Raw genomic sequence first — 19,428 nt, 5'->3', positions numbered from 1 at the left:
GCCAATGGCGTCACTGCCATGTAGGTGTTCATTTACTGACCAAAGGTAGTCCAATCGAATGGATGAGGAACAGATTGACAAATCAATGGCTGATGTAGAGTTGTGGAATACATCATACCTAGTTGGAGAACCATCATTCATTAGTATTACATCATTGTTGTCGATTAATTCTTCAACAAGATTACCCCATCTATCGCATACATTTCCACCCCATAAAGTATGCTTTGCATTAAAATCACCCATCAAAATAAAAGGGGCAGGAAGCTGATTGATCAGGTCTTGGAGGTCAGAAAGGCTAAGCCTTCTTGGATTCCCAGCATGATCTAAGAGGAAAAAGTTCTAAAGATGGTTCAATATATAGCGAGCATAAAGTAATTTTTTTTTCCGATATGAGTTCTAACTGCACTGCCTGTAGTGGTGTATTGAGTGGGATTGTTTCAAATTTTACAGATTTGTGAATAATAAAACCTGTACACCTTGAGCTCTTGCACCTTGCAAAGGAGGGGATCTACAAAAAATGATAATTGAGTCCAGGATTAAATGGTTTGTCACTGATCTTGGTTTCCTGTAGACAAATTACCTTCGTGTCCAAGTCCCTGGTTAAAGTTTTTATTTGCTCAATGCTAGTACTTAGACCTCTGCAATTCCACTGGATAATAGACATTATCTTTTGTTATTATTTTTCTTTGTCTCATTTGTCTTTTGGGACTTTTCAGATGAAGCCATGTAAGGCCTGGAGATGGAAGGCTTTACTAGGCCACCGCTCTTTTTCTTTTCTTTCTTTCTGTGATCTTTATACAAGTCAACCTTGGGATCATGAGCAGTAGGGCACTTACCTGATTTGGATGAAGGTGAGGAGGATGGGGACCTTTTCCTCTTTGGAAGATCTTGTTTTCTAATCTCCATCAAAATCAGGTAGAGATTCTGCCTGAGACAATACATTTGAGGTGGTGGAAGCCACATTGGCTTCCTTGGAGGATTGTGCTAGAACTTCAACAGTTCGAGCAACTTGGCCCAGAAGGCTGGGCTACTACCTCTAGGAGAGATGCTCCTATAAGTGACACTACTTTTGGTGTGGTGGAAACCATCTTGACCTCTCTGGAGGTTTGTGCTCTGGCTTTTATAAGCTGAGCACTTGACCCAGATGGCTGGGCTACTACCACTAAGGGAGATGCACCTGACGGGCCAGGTGCTACCACTGGTCCCCCTGTGGTAGTAAGGGGTAGTGGATTATAATCTTTTGGTGGCATCTTAACCGCTTGAGCAAAATTAAGTTGTCGATCGAGTAAATGCTTTGCATAACCTACACTAATATGTTCAGCATTTGCTTTCTTTCAAAGATGGCAGCTTCTTCTTTCTTGTATTCTCTACAAATTTTATCATTTGATTTATGATGATCTTTACAGTTTGCACAGGTTGTATCTCTGTTGCATTGGCCATGTTCTAACGAAGAACAGTTAATACAGATCTTCGTATTATTGCAGTACCGGGAAGGGTGACCGTACTTGAAACAATTAAAGCATTGTAAAGGCCTAGGTTTATATTCTCGAACACGTACTTTTTCATTCTCAATAATTATATGATCTGTATGACAGGGGTTTCAAATGTTAAAACTACCATGCTTGTTTGAGGGATCTTACTTACTTTCCAAACATTATCAGGGCACATGTCCAGAATTTCTGGTTCTGAAATTCATATAGATCTTTATCAAAAACTACTCCTCTACCATAGCTGAAGGATCAATTTTCTTTGCAATCTTCATGCCACAAAGCATGTGAGCTTGAGTATCTGATTTTGCATTAATCAAAACAGATTGCTTACCGTATCTACTAATATCCTTACTTTTAATTAAACCAACTTTTTTTTGTATAAATTTACTCATCTTATAATAGTTATAATTTTCTATCTTCCCAGTTGCAATTATCCATGTTTGGGGGCTTGGGGGTTGGGGTTTTCTTACTTCTGGAAGTCCATGCTCTATTTCTTTTTCCCAACCATTCTTCTGGTTTATATACCTCTAGGTGTCTTGGTGCTTTATTCACATAGAGCCCCAGAAATCAAACAATTGTCAATTCTTATGCTCTCTAAATTTTTATTTGCTTCTAAAGCAATCTCAAAACTTGAAAATGATACCCAAGCTTCCCAAAATCCTTTACTACCATTAAGCTCCATTAAAATTTCTTTGATTGCCCCAAATCTACAGAAGGCCTTCATGAATTATGTCATAGCTACAACCAATTGGTATGTTTTTAAGTGGAGAATTTTCAGATTTTTGTTGTATCGGTAATGAGCCAGAACCAGAGAGTAAAGTATTACTGTTACTACTAGAATTATTTTCCACCAGTGCCGATAAATTGTCTTTAACAACATTGGTCAGAGAAGTATTGTTGGAGGAATCCTTTTTATTGCCGAGGTTGTCAACAGAGCTTTCCTTATTTAAACAAGCCGAAGTCGTCTCTAGTGTCATGGGGTCACATTTTCCGGGGGACTGAGTTCCAGAGTCATATTCCATTTTTTCGTTTTTTTTTTTTTTTTTTGAAATTACAGAGAAACCAACTGCAAGCCATGGTAAAAACTGGGCCTCCTCTCAAAGACTTCCCCCTCACCAAAGACACACAGCAGAGACCAATTCCCATATGTCCACTCCCTACCTACCCCGAAGGGATGGCTCTAACATAACATGATTGGCTCAAGTGTAAGCAGAACCCGCTTGATAGGACCGAGGGCATAGCTAGTATGCAATCATCCCCACTCGTGTTATTTTAGAGGGCAATCCGGATAAATTGCCGAGAGTCCTACCGTGGAGACTATACCTCCCGGATTCCGTAGGCAAGTCCCCACATGTAGTCCCGCCAATAAATATTGATGTGGAATCACATCAATATCCTCAAGGTCTAAACATAATCGAGCGGCGGACCAAACCACTATAGTCCCTGCCATTTGGATCAAGGTAAAGCCTAAGTTCAGAGACCAGCTCCTTCCCAACCTCACGAGGGTTTTAGTGAAGAGAAGGAGGACAGCTAGGGGGAGTAACAGAGCGAAAGAAAGTAAGAGATTGGAAGATGATCAAGTAAGAGAAAAATTGAGACATTTAGATTCAAACTAGGAGATAATTCTCCCAGTTCGAAAGCCCTCTTGCCCGCTACGCATTTTCAACCATAGGTTGGAAATGCGTTAACTCCGTCAAGGCAGTCTCAAATCAAGAGGGGAGAGAGAGAGAGAGAGAGAGAGTTCGCTAATACATCTTAAATTTTTTTCTCTGGATAGGGTAAAAGCACGAGACGGAAAACACGCGTCCTTGTTCATGAAGACATATTTATTCCATCAAAGACAAAGAATCGGAATAAACCGCAAAAAGGAAAAGATAAGAAAAGAATGCAAAGAAAATAAAAAGGAAAAGGGGGGAAGGGGAACAAGTTAGGGCCTATGAAAAGGGAAGTTATGGGAAATATAAAGAGGACCATCAAACAAGAGTGATTGACTGATTCATGGTTAGTAAAACTGAGACGTCGCGACGTCTAGGTCCATCAAAAAAAAAAAAAATAAATAAAAAATAAAGATGGCTAACGATATACTGTCGTCACAACAGAGAGAGAGAGAGAGAGATAGAGCTGTAAAGTGAAGGCAACTCACTAAGCATGAGAGGACCCTACATAAGGAGGGCATAAACAATCAAGAGCACTTCTGGAACATGACCATGAACATCAAATCCACAAAACAGCGGTCCACAATTTAAAGAAACTACAAACCAGATTATTTCCAGGAGAGGCTAAAAAATGAGTGAAGAGAGATTCCCCTCAACACATAGTAGTACACGCAATGAGAAGGACCCTCCATATAACCGAGTCTTCGAAATAGAAAATCCTCTGGAATAAGGGGTGTCATGGCAAAAATGATCTTCTCAGTAAATGTGGTCATTAAAACAGACACCAACATATGATGCACACAGCCTCGACATTTCTACAATGAACTTGACCCTCAAACAAAGAAGCCCCATTTGAAAAGGGTCACGGGATGACCCTGCCCAAAAATATGACTATCAAAATATGACCCTGGTAATGAAGAAAGGCTCAAGATGAACGTCAATAATGGGAAAAAAATAAAAAATAAATAGGACCTATCTAATGGAGTTTCTGATAATGAAGAAAGGCTCAAGATAAACGTCATTATAATGAAAAAAAAAAAAAAATTCTGATAAAGAAGAAAGGCTCAAGATAAACGTCATTATAATGAAAAAAAAAAAGATTCTGATAATGAAGAAAGGCTCAAGATAAACGTCATTATAATGAAAAAAATAAATAAATAAGATTCTGATAATGAAGAAAGGCTCAAGATAAATGTTATTATAATGAAAAAAAAAAAAAAAATAAATAAATAAGACCTATTTCATGGAGTTTGTGAAATGAATATGATCTTTACAATACTAATGAACTTACAAATACAGACGGGTCATTATAATGGTGACAGCTTAAAGCAACGTTTATTGTATAAATGGGTATAGACTCCTCGTGACCTTTGCAATGATCTCAAAAAAATGGAGTCTCCTAAATACAAATAAAAAGACCCACAAAATCCACAAGTTTTCAAAATGAATTCATTTCTGAAGAACACCAATCAAATAAGATCACTTCGTGGACGAACCTTCCGATAAATTAAAAAAAAACTAACTTTAAAATAAGGATCCCAAAACAAAAGATGACCAACTCTTAAAAATGGAGTTCTATTAATATAAAAACCAAGACCTTCTGCAACGATATAGGATAATGATCATTTCAAAGGATCCCTTGCAATCAAGGCCACTCACTTTGCAATGAAAGCACGCAGCTAATACATAAACAGATAACCCTGCAATGAAGACGAACTTTCTCAGCAAAGACACCCCTAAACTATTAGAAAGACAAATAAACCATAAATACGGAGACCCTAGCCATCAAGACGAAGACGATCCCTCTCAGTAAAGACGACACTCCTATCAAATACAAATAAATAAATGAAATAAATAAATAGCTATAAAGACGAAGACGACCCATCTCAGTAAAGACGACACTCCTATCAAATACAAATAAATAAAATGAAATAAATAAATAAAGATGATTCCAAACTACGGTGTGACTGTTCCTCTCCAGCCCAGCCCGGATAAAATATACATCGCTCAGTTTCCAGCACAAAGCGCTGCCACGGTCCCTTGGGATCTTAGCTTTTTTCTTTTTTTTATTGCAAAAGTCTCTGTTTATTCAGCTTCAACACCACAGAAAGTTCACATCAAAAGTCACAACGGAAAAGAACAATACCGATATAACACCTTCAAAGCAGCTGCCATCAAAACAAAAAAAACAAAGGGCAACTCAGCAGCGTTTGGATTTAAGAGATTTCATAACATAGAAATTAAAGGAAGAAAAAATGTATAAATTGGCAACATCTAACCTTAGACAACGGAGGGTAATGGAAACAAATGGTGACTGGATTAAAGGATTTCATAACATAGAAATTAACAGAAGAAAATATGTATAAATTGGCAACATCTAACCTTAGACCAAAACGGAGGGTTATGGAAAAACAAATGTGGACTGGATTAAAGGGATTTCATAACATAGAAATTAACAGAAGAAAATATGTATAAAATGGCAAAATCTAACCTTAGACAACGGAGCGTAATGGAAACAAATGGTGACTGGCTTAAATGATCTCATAACCTAGAAATTAAAGGAAGAAAAAAATTCATAAATTTGCAAAATTCAACCTTAGACAACGGAGCGTGATGAAAACAAATGGTGACTGGATTTAAGAGATTTCATAACATAGAAATTAACAGAAGAAAATATGTATAAATTGGTAAAATCTAACCTTTGACAACGGAGGGCAATGAAAACAAAACAAATGGTGAGTAAGTATATCATAAGATAAAATAAGGAGTACGGGTCTACGTACAGTAACGTTGAATATTATTATAGTAGCAAAAACAAATGCTATAAACAAGTAAATATGTACGTAGAAACAAATGCAAGATGGGACCAAATGACACCTAGCAAAACACAAAGCAACAAAAACCAATAAAATAAAATTGAATAAAAATAATCATAGAGCATGAATATAAGAGAAGGGGAGATGAAACGGAAATGCAATAAGCCAAATATTAATGGCGAAATAAAAAAAATAAATAAAAAAACTATACAAAACAAACAAACAAAAGCGAATACAAACCATGGCAAATAATTAAGTAACAGAGAGAGAGAGAGAGAGAGAGAGAGAGAGAGAGAGAGAGAGAGAGAGCTAAAGCAGACAAACGAAATACAGTAAGCATAAATTGAGAGAAACAAAACAAAAAATATAAATCGACAAAAAAAACTGACAAACAAACAACAAACTAACAAAGCAGGAAACAGGAGGAGCCGTAGTGAGAACTCGCGGGGGGGGGGGGGTGTGTGTGTGTGTGTGTGTGTTGTGTGTCATAGTCGGAGGAAAACGAAATCTAACCACAGCAAAAGAGTAACACATCCCAGCGACAATGGAGGCGTCTGGGGTCTCTCTCTCTCTCTCAACGCTTCTCCTTGAAAATGAAAAGACCGTTCCCTCCCCTCCCCCCCCGCCTCCTCCTCTTCAAGTACCTACCCCTCAAACACCTTCCCACACAAAGCTAACTTCCCCCCACCTCCAATGCATTGAAGATCGGTGGGGGGGGGGGGGGGGGGAGCACCACGAACAAGGAGAATAATCAGTAACGAAAATAAATTCTATAAAAGTGAGGGAGAGGATTTAAACTCTCCCCCGCCCCACAATTAATAATATATTCAGTGAAATCCTTGAGTAAATAATTCATATAAGAAGTTGAAAGAGAATTATTGAATAGGAATTAATTAAAATATTCAGTAAAGTATACATATTACTTTACATAAGCATGTCGAAACATATGCTTTTTATGATAATTAAAAATAAGAGAATAACATCATAAATTTAAAAATAAAGAATATCAGAAATTTAAAAAATTAAAATTAAAAAATATAGGAAATTTAAAAATAAAGAATATCCGAAATCTAAAAATAAAGAATGACACCAGAAATTTAAAAATAAAAAGTAGAGTAATATCTAAAATTTAAAAATAAAAAATATCAGAAATTTAAAGATAAAGAATATCAGAAATTAAAAAATAAAGAATAACAGAAATTTAAAAATATAGAATATCAGAAATTTAAAAATAAAGAATAACAGAAATTTAAAAATTTAGAATATCAGAAATTTAAAAATAAAGAATACGAACAGAAATTTTGAAATAAAAAATTATATCAGAAATATAAAAATAAAGAATAATGACAGAAATTTAAACATGAATAATATATGAAATTAAAAAACAAAAGAATATCAGAAATTTAAAAATAAAGAATAAAAGAAATTTCAAAATGAAAAATAATATCTACCCATTAATTACGAAAAGCATTGAAGAAAACTATATTATATGAATGAAAAAACTGTGAAAAGAAAGCAAGAGCATTTATAACCTTCACAACAGCACACGAACACTAAAGGTTATTCTATTACAAAAAACAGAAAATGAATGCAAGACTGAGACGCATAAAATAAGAAATCCCTTTAAATTCAGTTTCGTTCGTTAACACGAGAATTAACGAACTTATTTTACGTTAACAAGAGAATTTACGGAATTGTTTTCTGAGATCTATAACACCCAAACCCCTCCAATAATTACTCTGATCAATTCTTAAACAAGAAAAGAATCAAATTGTAGAATCTGTTTCCGGGGGTTGATAAATTCATTCAATTTTTCACTAAGAAAAGAATCAGTCAGTAGAATCTGTTTCCGTTGGTGAATACATTCATTCAATATTCACCAAGAAAAGAATCTGTTTCCGATGGTGAATAATTTCATTCAATATTCACCGAGAAAAGAATCAGTTAGTAGAATCCGTTTCCGATGGTGAATAATTTCATTCAATATTCACCAAGAAAAGAATCATTTTGTAGATTCTGTTTCCGGGGGTGGATAAATTCACTCAATGTTCACTGAGAAAAGAATCTGTTTCCGATGGTGAATACATTCATTCAATTTTTCACCCAGAAAAGAATCAGTTTGTAGAATCCGTTTCCGATGGTGAATAATTTCATTCAATATTCACCAAGAAAAGAATCTGTTTTTAGAATCCGTTTCCGATGGTGGATAAATTCATTCAATTTTCACCAACAAAAGAATCAGTTTGTAGAATCTGTTTCCGATGGTGAATACATTCATTCAATATTCACCGAGAAAAGAATCAGTTTGTAGAATCCGTTTCCGATGGTGAATAATTTCATTCAATGTTCATTAAGAAAAGAATCATTTTGTAGAATCCGTTTCCGGGGGTGGATAAATTCATTCAATGTTAACCGAGAAAAGAATATGTTTGTAGAATCTGTTTCCGATGGTGAATAATTTCATTCATTTTTTCACCAAGAAAAGAATCATTTTGAAGAATCCGTTTCCGATGGTGAATACATTCATTCAATATTCACCAAGAAAAGAATCAGCGTCTTCTGAATTCATTTTTTAAAGATGTATGCGTTGGGTAGAAAAAAAATAAAAAAAAACTATCTATTTTCAATGTACATAATTACCTTAAGAGTTCCCTTTAAACTTTTCAGAATTCGATAAATCAAAATAACTTGAATTCTAAAATGGAAAAATCCATAACAGACAATTCCATTTAACTGTTGAACGATACTCTTTTATTTCAAATGTTCCATTTATACAACCTCTTTATACAAAAAATCATCTAATGATTTTTCTCTCACCATTAATAAAAAAAACTAATTGTTTTTTTTTTCATATATTCATTTATGAAAAATGAATAAAAAACACCACTATAAATGTTTTTTTCCACATGTTCATGTCTTATGAAAAATAATTTAAAAAACACTATAAATCTATTTTTTCATATATTTATGGCTCATGAAAAAATGTCTGTGACTGTAGCGATGCCAGCAAATATGAGAAAAAATTAATATTACAGTGATTATTATTTACCTTCGTTGTAACCAGTACCTACAGACACACAAACCCGGAAATATTTCTTTCTGTTCGACGGAACTTACGCATCACAGCGTCACAGATTATTCAGTACATTTTTCACAAAGATTGCATAAAAATATCGGTAGGAAAAACTTATATGACTTTTGCATCTGAATCACTGAAATCGTGTACATAAAAATGAAAAAAATATATAAAAACTAGGGTGTAAATCAGTAATGTATCACTGCATCGTATGTAAGTCTGTCAGTCAATCACGTTGATGCAAATAGCAAGGAAATCAGAACGAGTAAATAAACTAAAAGTTGTTACGCCAGTTTTGGTAATTATAAATTGATCAAAATATTTTTTAGAAAAGAGCACACTTAACAATTTCACAATATACCCGAGTCAAATAAGGAACTTGAAGCGTTTTTTTTTTTTTTTTGAGGAACCTGAATTAAATCAATCGGAAATGCCACCTTCATAAACAACTGTCAGGAAATGTTTCATTTTGTTTCGTCTTGGAAATCAATATGAATCAATCCTGAGATATATAAAAAAAAATACAAAACAATGTATAAATCTGTTTAAGAAGTTGGTTTTCAGTCAGTAAGTGTTTTAACATCACTTCTAAAGCCAACATTAATAATTTATCTTGTCAATTATCCTCATAAAAAGACATTTATAGCAATTCCCTCAAAAAAATCACTAGCTGTCATACTCGTTTTCACTACAACGAAATAATTTAAAGCAAGACAGTATAATGTATTAATGAACCACATTCATCTCTTCTAGATTCAACTCCCGTTACAGTTTTAAAACAACATTCACTCAATGTGCCTGCAGTGACGGTGTTGTAAAATAACTTTCAATCTGTACCGATTACCAAGAGCGAAAATCACAAGATCTAGAGAGGATAAGCACTTATATACGAATTTAACTAACGTCTCTGAGAATTCATCCAGTTGACAACTCAGGAGTAATCAACTTCTTCGTAACTTCACTGAGATAACTCAAGAGGTAATCAACGTCCCTAGCTCCGCTCGAGATGGCAACTCAAAACCGAGCGAGGAGAAGACGGGCCGACGACGATACCTTCTTCGGGGGAACGCTTCTACACCCACCGAACACCACGAGCGCTGGGCTCACACTGGGCCACTGGCTCTGCTGGAGTCTCTCTGGAACTGGAAGACGTGCCCCACCACCAGCCAGCCAGCAGTGTCGTGCGAATTCTTGACCCACCGCACCACGTACTCCGCTGGGGTGGGTGGGTGGATGGCTAGGGGGCCCAAAAAGGAACTAATGGGCCTGGAATCATTTTGGGAAAAGTGCAACGAAACGGAGCGAGATGGTCTCAATAAACGAAAGAGACAGCAAGCAGGACAAAAGATGAGGTTTATCAAGAGAATGCGAGGAGAGAGAGAGAGAGAGAGAGAGAGAGAGAGAGAGAGAGAGAGAGAGAGAGAGAGAGAGAGATTCTGCAATATCACTTTAGAGCGCCCCAGTTTATGAGCACAAGAGAGAGGGGGAGTTGATCTACGTTACAGCAACTCAGGAGGAGGGCAGAAATTTGCGTATGAGAGAGAGAGAGAGAGAGAGAGAGAAGACCAACGGAAATACGAACAACGTAGAAGGAGGCTGAACCATCCAAAACACAGAGCAGAGATGCAAATGGTTGTCAAGGCAACGCGAGCAAAAAATTTTCCTCATCAACTTACACACTTAAGAGTTAATCGTTTTAAGGTTGTTACCATGCTAACCATACTGACAAGTCTCCCTTTATGCCTCGAGAAAGATTCTCTCTCTCTCTCTCTCTCTGACCATTGAAGAATACTAAATTCTGTATTCCAATCTAATCTTGAAATAGTTTCAGAATCTCTCTCTCTCTCTCTGACCATTGAAGAATACTAAATTCTGTATTCTAATCTAATCTTGAAATAGTTTTAGAATCTCTCTCTCTCTCTCTCTCTCTCTCTCTCTCTCTCTCTCTCTCTCTCTCTCTCTCTCTCTGCCATGCAACGAAGATGCTACCACTCCCATGAGAAGATATCTTATCCCAGGGTTATTTCCCTAGGGAATGTTTATAATGATCATGGCAATATTTTTCCAAGGTATTCCAAGCAATGTTTTTTGGCAATATACGAGTTACGGTTGCAAAAGGATAATGCAGATATATATATAGTAGAGAACAAAAATAACGAAGAAGCAACACCATAATACTGACACTACTATTACTGGAAAATATGTATTTGCGTACCCTAATACTTGACAGGTTTAAATTTAAAAGAAATGGCAAAAATGATAAGATAAACGCTTAATCAACCATGATAATGAGGAAATTCAACTTGCCGACTCTCAACCTGAACTGAGATAGTGGCTTATCTGAAAACACATGTAAATACACACACACACACTATATATATATATATATATATATATATATATATATATATATATATATATATATATATATGCGAATACACATTCGTTCCTTGACAATGTCTTCGTAAAGACGAAAGCGCTTGGATTTCTGCCTATCATTTTCCTGTGGTATTCGCTTATTTAATGAAGTCACGTGCATCTACTGTGATTTTTAAATATATATATATATATATAATATATATATATAGCCAATAGCTAACAAGCAGAAGAAAGGGTTACCACAGTAGATTCACATCAACAGTGCATTTGATGTCTAGACCCGTCCCTTACGACGACGCTCCTCCTGATTGGCTGTCGATAAGCCAACCACAGGGCTGGAAACTCTCAGTTTCTCTCGAGAGTTCACATAGGCAGGATGTGTGTTCCTCCTCTTCTGAGGGATACGTCTTTCAAACGTATACCTCAAGAGAGGTGGGACACACATCTTTGCCAATGTGAACTCTCTCGAGAGAACGGAGAGTTTCCAGCCCTGCGATTGGCTTATCAACAGCCAATGAGGAGCGTCGTAAGGGACTGGCCTAGACATCAAATGCACGGCTGATGTGAATCTACTATACCACCTAAGCCTCTCGCTGCTCCTGTCATCTGCAAGGGCCAACGAACGTTTCGTAAAAAGTACGGGAACAGCCACGCCCCCCTACCTATTTCCAGGTACGGGGGTAACAAAACCTATACAGCAGAATCTCGCTGCTTTTTTCCGTAAACAACAAGGAAAGCAAGCGGATACGAAGGCAATGAAAACAAAACACAAAACACGGCTCTTTTACCCACTTTGACGGCAGAAGGCCCCGCGCTTAATTGGCCGTGTAGACAGAGAGAAACAGAGAGCTGTAACTCAAACAAACGTCCCCCGTCGAACACTTTATCAAAGTTCAAAAGCTTCCGGCGAAAGTATCCGTATAAATTTCTACCTGTTCTGGAAAAAGGGGACCGGTGGTGTCGGGTTACTTCGGAGACTCTGTAAAAGTCAAGTCTATTTTGATGTCAATTTACCTGTCTATAGACACCGTTTATTTTTATAATGGTCGCTTTCAGTGTAAGTGTTACTTCCCTGGAAAAGCTTCAACAATCATTTGATTTTGAAAGTGTTTCTATTGAAGTGCTGGTAAACTTATGTATGTATGTATATCTGTACACAAAAACACCCACTCACATACATTTATATATATAGATATGTCCTCAAATCCACGGTAGAAGGTGGTTTGTTTGTTTGTTTGTTTGTATGGTGTTTTTACGTTGCATGGAACCAGTATGGTTATTCAGCAACGGGACCAACGGCTTTACGTGACTTCCGAAACACGTCGAGAGTGAACTTCACGTCAACGGAGGAGGAGGAGGAGGAAGGAGGAGGAGGAGGAGGAGGAGGAGGAGGAGGAGGAGGAGGAGGAGGAGTCTTCCCAATTCAGATAAAAAAAAAATCTATTTTCGGGGGGACTCCCATTTCAAATTGCCGTGGAAGGGGCTTAAATCTGGAATGGAATCGAATACTACAGAGTTTAGGCCAGAAGTCAAGCACTGGGACCCATGAGGTCATGCAGCGCTGGAAAGGAAAATTGACACTGATAAGAAGTAAAAAATAATATTGCAGTTGCACTGCGAATCAACTGTTAGCGGAAGGAAAGAGAATACGAAAGGAGGTACAGTAAAACGAATGAAAGAGGGTTGCAGCTAGGGGGACTGAGGAAGGGACGCTGGTAAAGAACGTTTAGTAACGCTTACAGTGCACCCCGTGAGGTGTCTATTAATGCCTAAAAAAACCGCCAGATCAAAAAAAAAAAGGTAATAATCTAGAGGCGATTCAATACATCCCTTCCATCGGCAAATTTCGAATTTGAGTGAATCCTTCATTCCCTCCAATTGGTTATTTACTCGGGTCAACACGTCAGGAGCAGTAATCAAAGAATAGAAAAAACGCCGACCAGAAATATCAAAAGAGAAAATGTGCGCCTGATCCTGCAAATGCAAAATGAGTATTGCATGCAAGGCATAGTCTGTCAATCCCTCGTCCTGAAAGGCAAATGGTAGACATTGGAAGCCTGTCGGTTATAATCTACAGTTCCCCTGGTTTTACAATGGAAAAATCAGTGTTAGCTGGAACAGTATGGTTACAGCAAACGGGACCAAACGGGCTTTGACGTGACTTCCGGGAACCACGTCCGAAGTGAATTCTATCAACCAAGGTTCACATTCTTCACTTCCCAATGGAATGGCCGAGAATCCGCCGCAACCAACCGAGGTGAGAAGCAAACACCAAACCCACCACGCCACTGAGGCGCCCCTCAGGCAAATGGTGGACATTGGAAGCCTGTCGGTTATAATTTAAAGTTCCCCTGGTTTTGCATTGGAAAAAATCAGTGTTAGCTTAGATATAAAAAAATATTTCTCTGTACAGAATACCGTTTTCTATATTTCTTGGAAGTATATTTATAAAATTATGAAAAAATCAGTTTAATATTTCTTGGAAGTATATTCATAAAATTGTGAAAAAATCAACTTATAAATTCTTGGAAGTATATTTACAAAATTATGAAAAAATCAGTTGTCTCTGATATAAAAAATATTTCGCTATATAGAATACTGTTTTTAATATTTCACGGAAGTATATTTATAAAATCATGAAAAAATCTGCTATCTCTGTGATATAAAAAATTATTTATCTTCATAGAATACTGTTTTTTAAATATTTCTTGGAAGTTTACTAATAAAATTATGAACAAATCAGTTATCTCTGTTATATCAACAAATAATTCTCTATATAGAATACTGTTTTTAATATATTAATATTTCAAATTTTAAAAATGAAAAAATCAGCATTATCTTTGTGCTATCAAAAAATATTTCTCTATATAGAATAGTTTTAATATTTCTTGGATGTATATTTATATTATGAAAAATATCGGTTATGTCTCTTCTATCAAAAACCATTTCTTTATATAGAATAGTTTTTAATATTTCTTGGAAGTATATCTATAAAATTATGAAAAAATCCCTAGCTATCTTTGTGATATATCTTAAAAGGAAACTTTTCCATATAAAATTATAAGTACAAGGCCAAATCAATCTACCTGCAAATTTAACTTTTGTCTAATTAACTTCACATTAAGTACTTTTGTCAACACCTCACTTTGTCCGTTTCATTACCATTCCATATATTTTCAGTGGCGTGGTTGGTATGGTGTTGGCCTTCCACCTCGGTGGTCGCGGGTTCGATTCTCGGCCATTCCATCGAGGAGTGAGAGATGTGTATTTCTGGTGATAGAAGTTCACGAATCTCGACGTGGTTCGGAAGTCACGTAAAGCCGTTGGTCCCGTTGCTGAATAACCACTGACTGGTTCCATGCAACGTAAAAAAACACCAGACAAACAAACAAACAAACATATATTTTCACCGATCAACAATTGCACTATTTATCGAATTGAAAATTGAAATACATAAAATTTAGGCCAATGGCCAAGCACTGGCACCTATGAGGTCATTCAGCGCCGAAACGGAAATTGACAGCTAGGAGAGGGTTGAGGAAAGTAAGGTGGAAGAAGAGAATATGAAAGGAGGTACAGTAAAAGGAATGAAACGGGTTGCAGTTAGAGGGCCGAATGGAAGGCTGCAAAGAACCTCAAGTAATGCCTACAGTGCACCGCTTGAGGTACACTGATGGCACTAAATCCCTACGGAGGATTTTTTTAACTGGAACGAACACCCCCCCCCCCCCCCCCCCCCCCCCCCAAACCCCCCCCCCCCCCGGGGCTGACACAAACAGCCTGACAATAATCAGGCTTTCACCCAATTCCCTGGCGGAACTTGACAAAAAAAAAAGAAAAATGGCACCCAAAACCAATCCAGTGAAACGACGCACCAAGTTTAGCCATTACAAAACTCCGTGACCGGCCATTGCCAATCAAGGTACTCGCTACAACGGCAAAAATTTAATTAAAGTTAAGAGCAGAACTTCACTTTCTGGAATTCTAACGATCCCTGACTACGTCTGGACGTAGGAAAATAACACCATCAAGATTTTCCTATAGCTGTTTCGTCCAGAGTGTTCATAAAACCACCTCCATGTTAGCGCAAAACTGTCTTCGCTAACGTAATCATGGGGGAAAGCTTTAGAACTTTAAGAGCACAAAGAAAATTGGAAAACTTTTTAACGCTATGTGATTATGACTCAATCTATAGTGCGGCATTATTAATACTATTCTCATCATCCAAACCAAACCGAATTATCCCCCCTTATAGACATTTTCATCACATCACTGTGACATTTTATATATACAAACATTAAGCTATGAATGTCATTTAAAATCCAATTCGCGCTACTTCGGGAATGTCACCGAAGGGGAATCATTGTGAGTGATAAATGGTTGGTGCTTAAATGATTCGAACACCCGACAGTACCCACCCACGACATGCAGTTGATGTTCAAGACCATTCGGCTACATACATACAAAGCTTGATGTTTACATATCAGTAATTATATCTATGTGTAGTACAACAAATCCTTACACAAATGAATGGAATATAGGAATGGAATACTGAATTTTGGCCCAAGCCCAAGCGCTAGGACCCATGAGGTCATTCAACACTGAAAGGGGGAACTGACGGTAGAAAGGTTTTAAAGGTGTAACAGGAGGAAAGCCTTGCAGCTGCACCATGCAACAATTGTTAGGAGCAGGTGGAAAGTAAGATGGATTGCAGTAGGGGCCAAAGGGATGCTGCAAAGAACCTATAAAAGTAATGCCTACAGTGGTACCAACCGAATCCTTACACAGGGCTCACTGAGAAAATCGTGGCATCGACCTTCAAAGCAGCCTCACCTGAAATGGCACCCAGTGACATTTTCTTACCTGGAATGGGTTTCGTAACTGACATTTTAATCTCATCCATACATTATAAAGCTGTCGCGTTTGATCGCATCTATTTTGGTTAAATGTAGGTCGCGTACTCAGTGTTAAGAGTGAAAAGCACGGATTCTGAAGCAGGTCGCCAAAACTCATGCCGTTTTTTCTAAGGTAGCAAGTGAGTTGCAATCATCTTCCTTCTTTCGTAAACAATTCATGAAACCTTTCCATTTCTGCCTCCTTAACTGGTTTTTATTTTTAAGTCCTGGACAAGAAACTCTGTTATGAAGACCCTGACCTCTGAGATCAAATATTTCTGATTCCACGAAGCTCTTCATCCTCAGGGTTTCAACCCCCCACGTGATCTCATGACTGCCTTGATTTATATGGGTGGTTCATTTTTCTAAATCCCCATGATATCATGAGCCTTTGGGGTTTTAAGATTCCTTCGTGTCCATAATTCAAGGCTAATACTCCCCTCTGACCCCATAAGGACCTGATCTTTGAGGTTTAGAACTTCTGTCTTCATGAAGACCTTAACTTTGAGCAATGAAGTATAGAATCTCTAAGTTTCTGTAAATATCTTGAATTCAGAGTTCAGACTGCACCTCCGTGAAGACCTTGACCTCTGAGGTGGGGGTCAGATTCCCTGTGTTTACATGAAGACTTTTAGCTCCGAGGCTCTCATTCCCCCGTGTCTCAATAGATAGCAGCACTGATCTTTCAGATTCAGAAACTGTTTCCACGAACAATGTTTATCTCTCAAAATCAGACTCTGTCTGCACCTCCATGAAGCCCTGAGGTTTACACACTTTTCATCAACACTATGACCTTTAAAAGTTAAGTCCATCTCTCCGCTAAGTCCTTGACTTTTGAAGTTCACAATCTGTTCCTCACTGCTCCACTAAGTCACAACTCTAAAACATCACATCGCTGGATGTGGGTCATTCTTTGGAAAATGGGTCACATTTTAAGCAAGTGACAATGCTTGCTATATTTTCAGAATGCGACCTGAAAGACGAAGCAGTTTAAAACATGTCGGTATTAAGAGTGACGAAAAAACAAAATATCAGTTACTTTCGAACCTTCATTTTGAGAGAGAGAGAGAGAGAGAGAGAGAGAGAGAGAGAGAGAGAGAGAGAGAGAGAGAGAGAGAGAGAGAGAGAGATATTTCAAGATTAGATTGGAATATAGAATTTTAGAATTTAGCCAAAAAGCCACTTTATTCTGAGAGAGAGAGAGAGAGAGAGAGAGAGAGAGAGAGAGAGAGAGAGAGAGAAACAATATTTCAAGATTAGATTGGAATATAGAATTTAGGCCAAAAGCCACTTCATTCTGAGAGAGAGAGAGAGAGAGAGAGAGAGAGAGAGAGAGAGAGAGAGAGAGAGAGAATATTTCAAGATTAGATTGGAATATAGAATTTTAGAATTTAGGCCAAAAGCCACTTCATTCTGAGAGAGAGAGAGAGAGATGAGAGACGAGAGAGAGAGAGAGAGAGAGAGAGAGAGAGAGAGCACCTCGTTACCAAGCCCACAGTCATTATTCACGTCACGCCAAAGAGAGAGAGAGGCCCTAGAGAGTACTTCAGCGCATGGGATGTGGTGGGGGTGGGGGTGGGGGGTGGGGGGGGGAATGAAGGGTCAGCATCCTACCCTATCTATCCTTCCCCCTACCCCACCCTCTCGAGATACGAGGATGCGTGTGATTCAGGAGAGTTCGTCGCGAATGCTTCCATTTTCTTTATACATTTCTCGACATTTTTTTTTTTTTCTAGGATCCCTCCTTGGCTGCTGTTTCTGCTGTTGTTCAGATGCCTCGACTCTTCTCACATAAGTGTGAGATTTCCTTGTCTTAGGAGGTATTTAATATCATCTAACATGCCATATATGTTGCTTTTTTTTCGTGTATAAGTATACGCCCACTTCCTGAGAGTCTTTTGCTTTCAGTCAGTTTGCAAATCTGTCCTCCAGATGAAATCATTCTTTCTAGATAGTTCTTCTAATTGCCCAGGTCAGCGAGATTCAGAATGTAACACGAGGCTCAAGTAATCATTGTTAAATATGGTGCTCATGCCGAGTTGAACCGATACCATTTTTGTATAACCCCTTTAAAAAAAAACTAGCATAACTTGAACGTTATTTACGAGATATTTAATATCTTGAAATATCTCGGACGACGCCTTCAAGAGGAAGATTTCAAAATGGGGGTCTTGCGAGATTTCAGAATCGCTTGTCATAAACTATTAATCCTATTTCAAAAATAAATATACACACCGACTGAGAGAGAGAGAGAGAGAGAGAGAGAGAGAGAGAGAGAGAGAGAGAGAGAGAGAGAGAGAGAGAGAGACTATTACCTCAGTTAGGTTGTTACACTGATCGATATCCTCTTGCAAAATTCGAATAATAGTTGTATTGAGAACGATATTATAATTTAAATAAAACGTGTTTTACTGTATCTAATCATACTGCATCTTGTATGATTGTATTACAATATATGAACAGAGCGATGACGCGCCATTTGTATTCTAGTATTGTTTACAAATGATCAGCTGATCGCATTTTACCGACGTCACCGCTGACTTCAGTTGCTGAGCGGAACTTAATTCGGAGATACATTCCTTTCTTTAGTTATCAAAGCTAGGTTTCACAAAAGCTAAAAGGAAAACCATTGTTTTGTTTACGTTTCATCGCCGTTCTCAAACAACCGCTAATAACTATAAAACAATGAACGTAAATTATCGTAGCTACACAATTATCGTTCATACGACGCACAATGGCTGTTAAAAGGTAGGTAGGTCTTCGTTATAAGACGCCCCATGGCGTGAGCCGTGACTGAGTGACGAGGAAGCATTGGTGTCGAAAGGTTGTGTGAGAGAACGTTCATTCGTCGATACTTTGGTAGGGGGTCGCAAGCCTGTCTCTTGTTTGCTGTGGTCGTGAGCTGGCCTGTACAAAAAGTGCAACGGTAAAATTTGTAATAAAATGTGTAAAATTGTGTAATTGTAGCATATTGGGCATTCAGGTCTCCCCTCCCAGTGAACGGTCAAGTGTAATGGTATCTCATTCCTCAAACGTCAAGTAAACGCCAACAATAACTTCACTACAAGTTAATACTTTTAAGTATGCCCTTGAATATGTGTATGTGGACTTCTAACT

The 19,428-nt window shown here is 37.6% G+C and overlaps 1 protein-coding gene across 5 annotated transcripts in view; it reads right to left on the bottom strand.

The window, feature by feature from the left end:
• LOC135205284 (uncharacterized) overlaps nt 1–19,428 on the bottom strand; it is a 290,446-nt gene that overhangs the window by 149,358 nt on the left and 121,660 nt on the right. Inside the window, exon 2 of one of the 5 annotated variants that reach the window (XM_064235668.1) lies at nt 5,637–5,693. The exons of the other annotated variants lie outside the window; for them this stretch is intronic. The gene's annotated coding sequence lies outside the window, so the exon portion shown is untranslated. The remainder of the gene's footprint in view (nt 1–5,636; nt 5,694–19,428) is intronic. 5 annotated transcript variants of the gene reach the window in all.

This window comes from Macrobrachium nipponense, chromosome 49 (genome assembly GCF_015104395.2).
Source record: "Macrobrachium nipponense isolate FS-2020 chromosome 49, ASM1510439v2, whole genome shotgun sequence".
Taxonomy (NCBI): domain Eukaryota; kingdom Metazoa; phylum Arthropoda; class Malacostraca; order Decapoda; family Palaemonidae; genus Macrobrachium; species Macrobrachium nipponense.
The sequence above is the reverse complement of the archived record's forward strand: the minus strand, read 5'-3'. Positions and strand labels throughout refer to the sequence as shown.